This window comes from Lissotriton helveticus, chromosome 11, assembly GCF_964261635.1.
Source record: "Lissotriton helveticus chromosome 11, aLisHel1.1, whole genome shotgun sequence".
NCBI classification, from domain to species: Eukaryota; Metazoa; Chordata; class Amphibia; order Caudata; family Salamandridae; genus Lissotriton; species Lissotriton helveticus.
This window is the reverse complement of record NC_136072.1, coordinates 1,012,824,724-1,012,837,680: the sequence shown is the minus strand read 5'-3', so window position 1 is coordinate 1,012,837,680 and position 12,957 is coordinate 1,012,824,724.

Genomic DNA, 12,957 nt, shown 5'->3' with positions numbered 1-12,957 from the left:
ACTTGCTCAAGAGAACACTGTTCTGGTGCAGGAGGAGGAAAAGCTTTCTTGTAATCTAGGCGTGAATATCGGTCGGAAAGTCTAGTTCTACCTACATACGCTATTCTGGAGGGATTCTCGCTGTCTACCTCTTCACTAGAAGAGTCACTCTCTTTCTCGGTTGCTCTTTTTGCTTCTCGTTCCTTGTGTATACGTATTATTTCCTTACGAATTTTCTTATACATACTCTCTATACAACCTTGTGTCTTGTGTTTTCCATCGGCTATATTGTCACTCCACCTGGTTAGGACTTTCATCTCGTCTTGGTTTTTATCTGGATAATCTTGCTCTCTTATTAAACAGTTAATCAGGAACTTTAAAATCATAAGTTGAACCTCGGCTTTCCTTTGTGACATAGCTTCGTGAATACTTTCTGGATTCTCTCCTGTACGGATGAAACGATATATTCTGTTCAGATGTTCCTTCATATCGGGCAGGGTGATCAAAAAGCTGGCCACCCGTCTTAAACGTACTGAATATAAGATCATGTGATCTTCGCCTGGAACTGGATCATATATACAGTCAGTAAGAAGTCGCTTGAGATCTGTGTATGTCGCCACTTTTGGCGTACGCTGTAACGCTACGTCATGTAGCGTCAGACGTTTCGGTTGAGGCGGGGTGCGAGGAGCACTTCCCCCTGCGGCTCTTAAACTAAAATCGTCGGTGAATACTGTACGGGCTGGTAGAGTGACTGGCATAACGGGTACATTTACTGTGGGCTGGTCCGGGGGTGCTGGAACATGAACTTGACCCCCGGGAACAGTAGTTGGCGGGACAGGAATTACATTATTAACGGGAGCAGGCGGAACAGGCAGAACATGATTTGCATATGCTGGGACTGTGTCGTCCAAATAGGACGAAAGAAAAATTTCAGCTTCGGTCGGTTTATGACGTAGCTTAATCGGGACCATTGGCGGCGGTAAATTACAGGGTGCTTCCGGGGTTGCCTTTGGCAAGCCCTCGGCAAGAAGAGGATACATACCTTTAATAAGGGCATTTCTCTGTCGGTCTGACTGTTCTGCTCTAACTCGTTCACCTTCTTCTATTAATTCCCTTTCTTGGGCTCTTTCTGCGGATTCCCTACTTAATTCTGTTTTTCTGAATTCTTTTTCGGTTCTTTTATGAGATTCTTTGCGCCATAACTCGATGGCATCTTTCTGGGACTGTCTGGCTTTCTTTTTCCATAATGCTTCTTCTACTCGCATGATGCACTCGGCATCCCATGTACCTGATACGGGCCATCTATATTTCTCTTCTAGTTCCTTGGTATAGTCCGCCCATAAGTCTAGATATATTATGGCATCTAAGCCATGCTTGTGATACATAAAATGTCCTGGACTGTCCCTAGGAGGGACAGGAACTGCTTCTTCGAGTAACCCTTTTCTGGTCTTTAACTGACGTAATTTCGAGAACAGAGGCATTTTGGTAATACACTTGGAACACAATACACAATAATCACAGTAATAAAATGGCAAACAGAACACTCATACCACGACATAAAAATACATTGATAACAGTTCGAACAGAATACTACCTGATACACTGAAAACAGAACACATGAATTTCTCGAGAACGAAACTTACTAGAATTACTGGATGCACTGCTAAAACAGTACAGAACATACCGGTCCCATAAAGAGACACGTCGGACCGTATCCACCTAGGTGAATACTTCGGACTGGATCTGTGTACCCAAACCCAACGGACCAGGAACAAACTAATGATCCTGTCTAGATACTTCCCCCGCGACGGTACTCACCGGGAAGCAGAAACTGGAAGGCCTCAGACTGGACTGGACTGCTACGACGTCGGACTACGAACTTCGGACTTAGGAAACAGGTGGGCCTCCGGATACTTCGGACCTTGCTCTCTCGGCTTGGGCTCTGGTCGGGACGAACCGCATTCCACACCGCTTCGTCTGGATGTCGGACCGCAGTCTCCGTCTCCTCCGTGGGCCTGAGGGAGACCAGAAGCAGAAATATCTGCACGTGCACGGTATTGTTCCGTCACGGCTGCAGAGGGTCAGGGGACCGGCGTTGCATCGCCAGCGCGTGAGGAAGGGGCTCGTCCCTATTCGGGCGCCATTTATGTGGTAAATAAATAATTAATTACCAGTACTATTTTTGAATATATTAACAATAACAGATAGCTCAATAAATAAGAGGCATGATCCGATGTATCCGAGTTGAACAGGCTTTATTCAGGCAAAGGGGAAGGGACTGGAACGGGACAGCCTGAAATAAAGTAGGAAGGAAGGAAGGCAGCTGCGCCATTTCATTAACAGTGCAGTGTATATATAGTAAGACATTTCAAATACATTACATACAGTAGGCGTAACTAGTGACAAGCGTAAGATAAGAACACATGGGCGGAAACAGAAGGCGTGTACAGGGCGTGCACTGAGACATGTGATGTGAAACGTCATAGAAGTGTCATGAATGGGCGGAAACATGGATGGGGCTACCTGAGAGCAGCTGGGACCTTTAACCTAGTGGTGCGCGCAAACGGGCAATGACGTGTTACCAGGGAGAACTGGGGCTATGACTTCTGCACTAGAAGAGGAGACTAAAGTCTGCGGTGTCAGGACGACATGTACCTATAGCATATCTGGTATCTGGTGTTTGGAGTACATGTTGATAGAATCTAAAAGTTATCAGGGCAAAGGCTACTTGACACTAAGGCTGGTGCATGCATATATTCTACATGTATTGTGTGTGTTATGAATCTTCTATGAATATTAATACAGTAATTCTCTTACATGGAGACAGAAAGACTAGACTATAGCTGAGCTGTTTATGCGGTTCAGTAGCTTAGGAATGTGAAGAAGGAAAACTGAACTGATAACTAGAAGCAAAAACATATTCTTTGCAGACAGGCAGGCAGAGCCAGGCCGGGCACCGCGCTGCGCGGCAGGAAGTAAGTGAAGGGTCAGGGATGCAGGTGGGGCTGCATCGCTCCTCGGAGAGGGTTCAGGAGACTGGAGCTTGAATCTGGTGTCCGGGCCCTTTTGAGGCCTAGAAACGGGGACAATGCGGTGAATTAACGTGCACACTGTGAAACGTGGTAATATAGGCCTAATACTCGTTGCCTTCACGAGAACTGGATACTGGCATACTAGAGTCGGACACAACTATAATTGCGTCTTTAATCGATCATAGGGGGATACATGCATATCGATCATGCACATATAACATAGGATGGGGAACACGTAGGCACATATAACAAGGCAAAATATAATTTTCCTCAGACCAACTGGAACATCTAAGAGAGGCAATGAAAAAACGACCATCCAAATATGAAATTAAGATTAAACAACAGAAACAAGAAAAAATTGATCAAGACAAAAGGGATTACACAATGGGGAGAATTCTGACCTTTGCAAAGAGATTCGAGCAGCCATGCAAGGAGGTGGTGAATACGAACAACATATCTGTCAATGAAAGACCACCAAGGGTAGAGACCTCGGAGTTTGATGTGACTGAAAACGAACAATCCGAAGAGGACTCAGCTGGCCCATCGCGTAGGCCACAGAAAACTCCTTTTCAACGGGAGTCCAACATCATCCGCCAATCGTGACTGAGGGGGGGCAAGAGCAAGCCTCCGGAAGAAGAAGGAAAACCAGAAGGGGTGACAGGAAGAGGCAGGGAAAAGCCCAACCAAGTGGTCAGGGACACACGGTGCAAGAGTGAAGGAAGGTGGTAGGTGATGCTGATCAGCTAACTATAATCAACCTATCACCCAAAGTCCTAACTAGTGCAGAAGAATCGGTGCTGAAACTTGGACTAATCTTTTGCCCCCAGAATTGTATGGAGTACACCCAAACAAGGATCGACTTGTTCAAGTTTGTTCGAAAACTTAAACTGCACAAGTTTTATAAACTGAGACCAACAACAAGGGAAGCTAGATTCCTCAAGACACAGAGCAAAGACACAGATCTATTGGCTGTCAATGACCGGACCACCCTGGAAGTATTGGAGGACTTACGCCAGGAAGGTACAATAGAAGATCAACAGCCAGCAGTGACGTTGACTCAACGGACGAGGCACATTGGTGTGGAACAGGAAGCACCAACAAGTGGCATGAAACCACCCTCACAGTTTCTACCACAGATGCCTTTTGATGCCATAGACACTTTCTGGGATACTGTCATCAAGGATTTGATGAAATACAGAGAAAGCAAGAAAGCCCCCAAAAACAGGGTAATCTGACAAGAATACAGAAAACTGCTGTAAAAAATCTTGAGCAGGACAAATCCATCATATACAAACCCTCGGACAAGGGGGGCAATATTGTTCTACTGTCGCAAGAACAGTATGTGGAAGAAGCACAGCGGCAAATGAGAAACCAAGACTGCTATGAATTGACCACAGCAGCAAAATATCAGGAGAGCATTCAACAACTGCATACTCTCATAAAGAAATGGCATGATAAACAGATGTTGGACTTGGATGAATATCTATTTTTAAGAATTACCAATCCCATCCTACCCACCTTCTACCATCTACTGAAGGTGCATAAAGATAAAGACAGACCACCAGGTAGGCCGATAATCTCTTCAATGGGTAGCCTCATGGAAATCCTCTCTAAGTTTGTAGACTGCTTTCTCTTTGGCGCTGTACTTGGATTAAAGTCATATATCAGAGATACAACTGATTTCATTGGCCACATAGAAGCTTTGGAGTGGCAGCCATCTTATAGTCTAATAGTTTTAGACATTACGAGTTTGTATACTTGTGTTAATCACTCACAAGGTTTGAATGCTGTAAATTACTTTCTGCAGAAGCGACCACTGAAATTTGCCGCTCATAATAACATGCTGCTAGAACTAATAGAATTCTGCTTGTTTAACAACATCTTTCTTTTTCAGGAAGACCTTTACAGGCAGGTCTCGGGGACCACGATGGGCACCTGCTTCGCCCCAGCTATGTGAATTTATTTGTTGTCTGGTGGGAGGAGCAGGTGGCCTGGTTCCCAATTAATGAGGAATGGATCACCAAAATAGTGTAATGGTATAGATATATTGATGACCTTTTTCTGGTTTGGAGGGGCTCCGTGAATGAGGCAGAGAAATACATAGAACATTAAAACAAAAATGATATCAATCTGCGATTCTCAGGTGAGGTAAGTTTGGTGGCAGTAAACTACCTTGATGTGAGAGTCAAGGTCATATACGGAAAGGTCACCACGGCTTTATTTAGGAAACCCACAGCTGGGAACAGCACGCTTCATGCGTCATGCAGCCATCCCCAATAACTGAAGAATAGCATCCCTCATGGGCAGTTCTTGAGATTAAACCAGAATTGTTCTAGAAAGTGTGATTTTGATGCAGCAGCTAAAGAAAGATTTCTAGCAAGCGGTTAGGATTCAGGCCTCTTAGATAGCACACTGAGGAGTGTGGAATTGCTTTCTAGAAAAAATCTATTAGAACAGAAAAAACCCAGAGAGGAGAATGGAAAATTTCAGATGATAACCACCTACTCCGAAGACGCTGACACATTGAGAAATATAATGAGGAGAAATTGGCATGTGTTACAAACCGATACCATCATAGGTGCCGATGTACCAGCAGTGCCATTGATTCCTTTTAGGAAGGCAGGCTCACTAAAAGATAGTCTGGTCACAGTCATCTGGATGCCATTCCATTGAGACAGGGAACCTTTAATGAAATGAAATGGTTTTACATGTGGGGGAGGTGCAAGGCTTGCGCCTCCAGTGGAACGGTGTTAACCTATGAAGTCAAGGGCCTGAAAGGTGGTAAAAGGACTAACAAATTTATGACCATCCAAACGACACATGCTGTTTACTGTCTAAAGTGCCCCTGTGGACTTAGGTACATAGGGAGCAAGATACATTGTGTCAAATTGAGAGTGCTGGAGCATATGCGTGCCATTGTGAAAAAGGATTTCAACTACCCTGTGGCATGTCATTTTGCCATAAAACATAAAAATGACAGGGAACTGTTACAGTATTTTAGCATTGACTGTGTGCCTTTGAATGTCAGAGGAGGTGATAGAGTGCTAAAGCTGAGGAGATTGGAGTCCCGCTATATCGTGGACTTGCATACTAAATCTCCAAAAGGATTGATAAGTGGGGAAGAATTGACAGTACATGTGGGAAATTAATTTTTTATTGTTGACGTGGCTGGTAAAGAGTGATTCATATATGTGAATAGGCCATATATAGGGTCTTTTCTTACTTTCTTTCTTCTTTTCTCTTTTTCTTAAACATGAGCCGCATGGTGTTAAGGCCAATACACGGCAAAATGTGACATGGAACATTGGGTAATGCTTGCAACCTTCTGTAAACAGTTGCAAATGCCGATACACTGCAAGATAATTTTGTCATTTAATCACAGTAACACTGCATGAATTGAGAGAGTCAATATAAGGCTATAATTTATATTGCTGGATCTATATTGTGTTTTTTAACTGTGGGTTAAACTGGGACAATTAGAGATGTTTACTCTTTTAAAATGATGCGCGCTATGTAGCGTTTTTCGCCGGACCCTGTTGGTGCCATGGTGTTTTGCATGATGCTTTAAAATGGCGCCTCCCAGCGCGTGCACAAACAACACTGAAGAAGGAATATTTCCGAAACGCGTCTGTTTATATAAAGATTAAGGGCCAGATGTAGGTGGCCATTTACCGGCCGTTAACGGCCGATTTCGGCCGTTACCGACCGGTAAATGGGTTTTTGGGATGTAGGGGGCCAATTTTACCGATTCTGTAAATTTACCGAATCGGTAAAATACCGATTCGGTATTTTTACCGATTCGGTAACTCCTAGATGTAGGTGGGACTCTTCTGACTCCCAAAGGCCTTTCAGATTCGGTATTTTACCACCCAATCCAATTGGGTGGTAAAATACCAATTCCTGGTGTGGTTGCACATGTGTGCATGCACACCTATGCCATGTGACAGACAGACATGCCCTTAGGGCATGTCTGTCTGCCACATGGCACACATGCCTGTATTTGGGGTGCTAGAGGGTGTCAAAGTGACACCCCATGCACCCTTGCTGGAATCGGTATTTACCGATTCTGTAAATACCGATTCGGTAATGCCCATTGATTCCTGTGGGCTTCAATGCTCAAAGGAATCAATGGGCATTACCGAATCGGTATTTACAGAATCGGTAAATACCGAATCTTAACAATTCGGTATTTAACGAATCTGTAATACCTACATCCCCCCCCCTCTATTTTACCACTTCTTAAATACTGAATCGGTAAAATTCGGTATTTAAGAAGTGGTAAAATAAAATGACCTACATCTAGGCCTAAATCTCTGCTGAAACGAAGCCCCATGAGTGCCGCTTTCCTTTTTTTGACATAAGAGGAGGTTGGAGCGTTTATATATATATAACGCCGAACATCAAAAGGGAAATTGATAAAAAAATAAAGGGATGGACACAGGAGAATCTAATAGATATTGAGGAAGCCAAATATCTCACAGTAGACCATCCGGTTCTTGCAACTATTTACTTCCTACCAAAACTCCACAAAAACCCTAAGACACCTCCAGGACGTCCAATTCTGTCAGCAAAAAATTCTTTACTAGAACCACTAGCAAATTACATTGATTTCTTCTTACTCCCTTACGTTACACAGTTAAGCTCATACATAAAGGACACCAGTGATGTACTCAGAATCATAATGGAGATCTCATGGCAGGCACATTTTAAGCTAATCACAATGGATATAATCGGACTATATACGAACATTGAAAATAGTCTGGGAGAGAAAGCAATTGCATACTTCCTAAAAGAAAGGAATATGCATTACAGCAGGCATAATGACATGTTATTGGAAATGATAATACTATGTCTAACACAAAACTGTTTCATCTTTGGAAATGAACTCTTTCGCCAATGCAATGGAGCAGCAATGGGGTATTCTTTTAGCCCCAGCTACGCCTGTCTTGTAATGGGCTGGTGGGACAGGGAAGTGGCATGGAATACAACCAACAGTAAATCAGTGGAAAAAAAAGTGACACGGTTCATTGACGATTTACTGAACATGTGGGATGGCAGTGTGACAGAATTTCAGGAATACTTCAAAGTTTTAAACTCAAGTGTAGAGAACCTGAATTTCACTTACAATATCAGCAGTGAAACTTCAAAATTGAAACCACCCTGCACAGAAAAATAACAGCCACAAACTCTACCCTGGAAGCAACAAGTTTTCACCAACCAGCTTTGGTTGCCAGTATTCTGTATGGAGAGTTTCTCAGACTAAGGCGAATTTGTTTGGAAGAAGAAGAGTGGCTACATCACAGTGTGAAAACGAAAAATAGATTTTCAAAGAGGAAGTACAGCAGAAAAATTGTAAATAAATGGTGGATAAGAGCTAATGAAAAGTCCAGAACAGAATGCCTATCGCCAAAAGAACCAATGGAAACATCAAAAGTGGAGGAACCGATCTGCTTAATCATGGACTATATCCAAGAAGCCAGAGAAATCTCACAGATTCTAAGAAAAAATTGAAAAATTTTGAAAATGGACAACACAATTGGCAAACTAATGGGAAACCACCCGACCATCATGTACTGTAGGGCCACCAATCTTAAAGCCAAACTAATCCACAGCCATTTAAAAAACAACCAAAGAAAAGAAACATGGCTGAAAGCGAAAGGCTTTGCGAAATGCCATAGTTGCAAAGTTTGTCAAATTGCCAATCAAATGAAGGAATTAACTATGGCGGATGGTAAAACATGGCGGATACAGCAATTCATCACTTGCAAAAGCCAGTAGACTGTGTACATAATTGAATGCCCATGTAAGCTGAAATATGTGGGAAGCACAATTTGTGAGCTCAAAAAGAGAGGCCTTGAACTCGTGAGTGCGACAGTAAATAAGGAAAAAACAATGCTATCGCAAAACATGTGGAAGTGTTCCATAAAGGAGATTGGAAATGTTTAAAATTTAGTGAATAGAAACAATCTCCCAGAGCGAGTGTGGGGGCAACAGGGAAAGAACTCTAAGACAGAAAGAGTCCAGACATATCCTTAATTTCAGAACCATGTCCCCATATGGATTGAATTTATCCAAAGAATTATAAATACACCTATAAAGCTCCATGGAAACCATGAAGTGTTCTCAAAGGAAAGAAAATAAGAAACATAAGTTGGTTCTACAAAGACAAGAGGTCTAACAAGAGCTATCAAATTTAAGTAAACAAAGGTTGGACTCAAAATGGACACCTTGGTCCAGGAAGGACCCAATAAAATGAAGAAAAAAAGAAAAAAATTAAAATTAAAAGAAGCAATGGGGCTTGAACAATAAAGTTACAAAACCCACAAGAATAGTTACCATAGAGATCAAATCCTTTAAACATGCTTACTTTAATTGTGTAGACCTACATTGTGTCAATAATGAAATGATATTGAATGGAAAGTATATGAATCGCAAAACCTATTTGAACCAAACACTTTCTTTTAAAAAAAATATTTTTATTTGCATTTTCAAAACAGTGCGATACAATGTTCAGTAAAGATACAGAGTAAATTGAGCACAGTAGTCTTTCAACAGAAACCATTATGGCTATTTCACAAATACAAGTACATCTGAATCTAGCAGCCATGGCATGGGCTGACAGCAAGTTTGTTACTTCCAATGCATCAATCAGAGTCAGAGCTGGAACTATCAGCATCTGGGGGTGGATCACAAATGTCCCCTCTATATTTATTCCATGACCCCAAAATCTTACTCCATTTTTTGGGACAACCCCTACTGCAAAACACCACTCGTTCTGAAATCATCGCTGCATCCATATCATGTTTCCAAGCCGCTAGTGTAGGTGACTCCGTCTCACCCCATTTCTGCGCCATGTTCCTCTTTGCCATCAGCATACCAAGTGTCATCCAACCCTGTCCTGAACGTGTGAGGTTGTTAGGTTCCAATATATTCAATAGGCAACGTCTAGGATCTGGCAGTATGGAAACTCCTTCTGATTGAGACATGGTTCTCATCACTTGAACCCAATAGTTTGCAATTCTCGGGCAGTCCCAGATTGTGTGATATTAACCAAACACTTTCTTTCTGGTTTTAAATTGTAAAGACTTCATGTCCCATAATGCACTGATGGACTCATTTTGAAGAAACAGGAAATGATGTAATGAATAGATAATTACAAATAACGTTGTCTTGTGAGAACACACCAACTGTGACCAAGGTATAAGCATACCGAAACGCATAGGTTGTTCGCTGCAGAGAAACGTGTGAGAGTGCGAATTCATTTTGCGTTTCTGCTGGCAACACAGGAACGGAGAAATAATATATATCTCTATACCTGGGTAACAAAGTTAGAAACTGAAAGAAGACCACAGCCTCCACAACTAAACATAGGAATAGGACTCACAAGTCCCAGACATAAACAAAGGACTACCTCCCTAGGCATTACGGCTTTACTATTGATTCGGCCATTTTAGAGTGTTCCCATTACACTTGCCCACCCCCCCTCTCCTTCCTATTTTCTATCTCACTATCCCATTATCAGCATTATTCACTCTTATATTGCTAAATCTTAACATACAGATCTTTTACGTCTATGTTCCTACTATTTAAATCAATTTGAGTTGGTTTGATACAATCTGATCACTATCATCCCATCTTAGTCCCTGACCCACACAACCTATCCCACGACGCCCCTTGACACCCACACTGCTACCTTTGCTCTACACGTAACATGGAACCCAGAGGCACTCATACTTTCAATATAATTTACCCTCCTTACCTCTCACAAAAAGCCTGTAAACGCTTCAAACATAACTTCCTAAAAATGCATCCTGAAACCCTCTTCGCTGACCATTACTTTTCTCAGCACAACGGTCACATCACTACCGACATCATTTTTTACACCAAACTAGGAGCCCAATGGCGTAAAGCATTCCTAACATTATTCTTGATTTCCTCCAACAGAAAATCCCCACATGGGCTAGCAATCACTATTGCACCGTCTCAATTCTTCCAAGCTACAGCTACCATCTCTGTTTACAATAATGGAACTATCCTCATGCAATCCACGAACCACAATCTAAACTTACTAGAGAAGATATTCCCCATCATTAAAGATCATGTATGCAATCCCCTTACCGCAACCCAACACTCCACCCCTACCCAACCCACCCCGTCTGCCAACACTTATGTCGCCTCCTCAACATCCCCATCACTCACCTCCCGCCCACCTCTTCCCCACCATCCTCATGCATCGTAAACACCCGCCCCTACTTCCCAGATGTCCCTCTCCCCTACATACCCCAACCCATCGTTATCAACCAACCCACAGCTCAACCCTCACCTCCCACCCAACCCCTCACGCCTCAGCCACCTACACACCCCAACACACCCTGACCTCACTACACAGATCAAATGCTGGCACACACATCGGTTTCCCTCCTCACCGATGCCGAACATGTTTCACCCACCCCTACCACCCAGAGTACCCCCTCCACGTACAATCCCCACCCCACCGATATCCACCAACCCACAGTCCAACCCTCACTTCCCACACAACCCCTTACGCCTCAGCCACCTACACACCCCAACACACCCGACCTCACCACTCAGACCTAATGCTGGCACACACATCGGCTTCCTCCCACACCGTTCCCGAACTCGTTCCCCCCCTGACCTCGTGCCGCTCCCAGCTCCACCCATTACTGCTACTCACCGAGTACAATCCTCCCTATCACCCTTGGTACCCGTACTAATTGTCCCTCCACCCATCCATACAACACCATCCACTACTCGTCCTAGGCCCACACAGGTTACGACACTACCCCACTCATGCTTATCGCAATCTCCCACTCCAACCACATCTGGACCTGATACCAGGATGGATGAATTACCACTTATGTCTACCCCAAGCACAAGGGAATGGTTCAGTTTCAATAGGATTATGTCTGAACTCCTACAAATCAAAGAGGAACTCACCACTGTCAAAAAGATGTTTGCTAGACAGCCAATGCACTCCAGATCGGCGTACACGGCTAGATCAAGTCACCCTAATACTCACCACTCACGCACCCCCAAGCACAATTGCCTCTCATGGAACTCCATCCCATCCCCCAATTCACCGTCCCGACCTATCCGTTGCACTAACCCATTCTCGGAGAATGATATTCGCTCCCTCCTACTCTCCTACAATCCCCTTCTCATCTCGCCCTGCACCACGATTCACACGATTAAGGCTATCACCTCCAATCCATTCAGACCCGCCATGCACAACAATAGAGGAATCAGTGTAATAACCTTAGAAGAATCACACTCACACTCGATCCACCCCCTTCTCTCACTACACCCCTTCTCAAATGCACCCTCCTGAACTGTAGATCGGCCGCCAGACACGCAGTAGTTGTTGCCGATCTCACCATCTCTCATGAGCTGGACTTGATTGTGCTAACAGAGACATGGCTAACTGAATCCTCATCACCCCTCCTGGACATTTTGGTACCACCCAACTATGACATCATCAGACTTGACAGAAGTGAAAAAATTGGGGGAGGAATAGCATGCATCCACAGGAGCAACATATCGGTAAATAGAGCCATATCCCCTACATTCTCCTCTTGTGAATACATGTGCATCAACATCACCAGTAATGGTACGCCAGTTTGCTCCCTTCACATCATATATCACCCACCTCGTGATAACCTTACTTTCATTGAACACTTCATGGACATGGTCACCACAAACGTCGGACGTCAAAACACCCAAATATTCCTAGGCGACTTCAATCTCCACTGGAATGACAATGATGACGCAATGGTCAACAGTCTCAAAAACTTCATCGGCACGCTTGACCTTACCCAAATCTGCAACAGCCCAACACACAAAAAAGGTGCAATCCTGGACCTAATAATTTCCAAAAACAATTCCATTAAGCTTGACTCAATCCTCCCCTGTGACTGGTCAGACCACC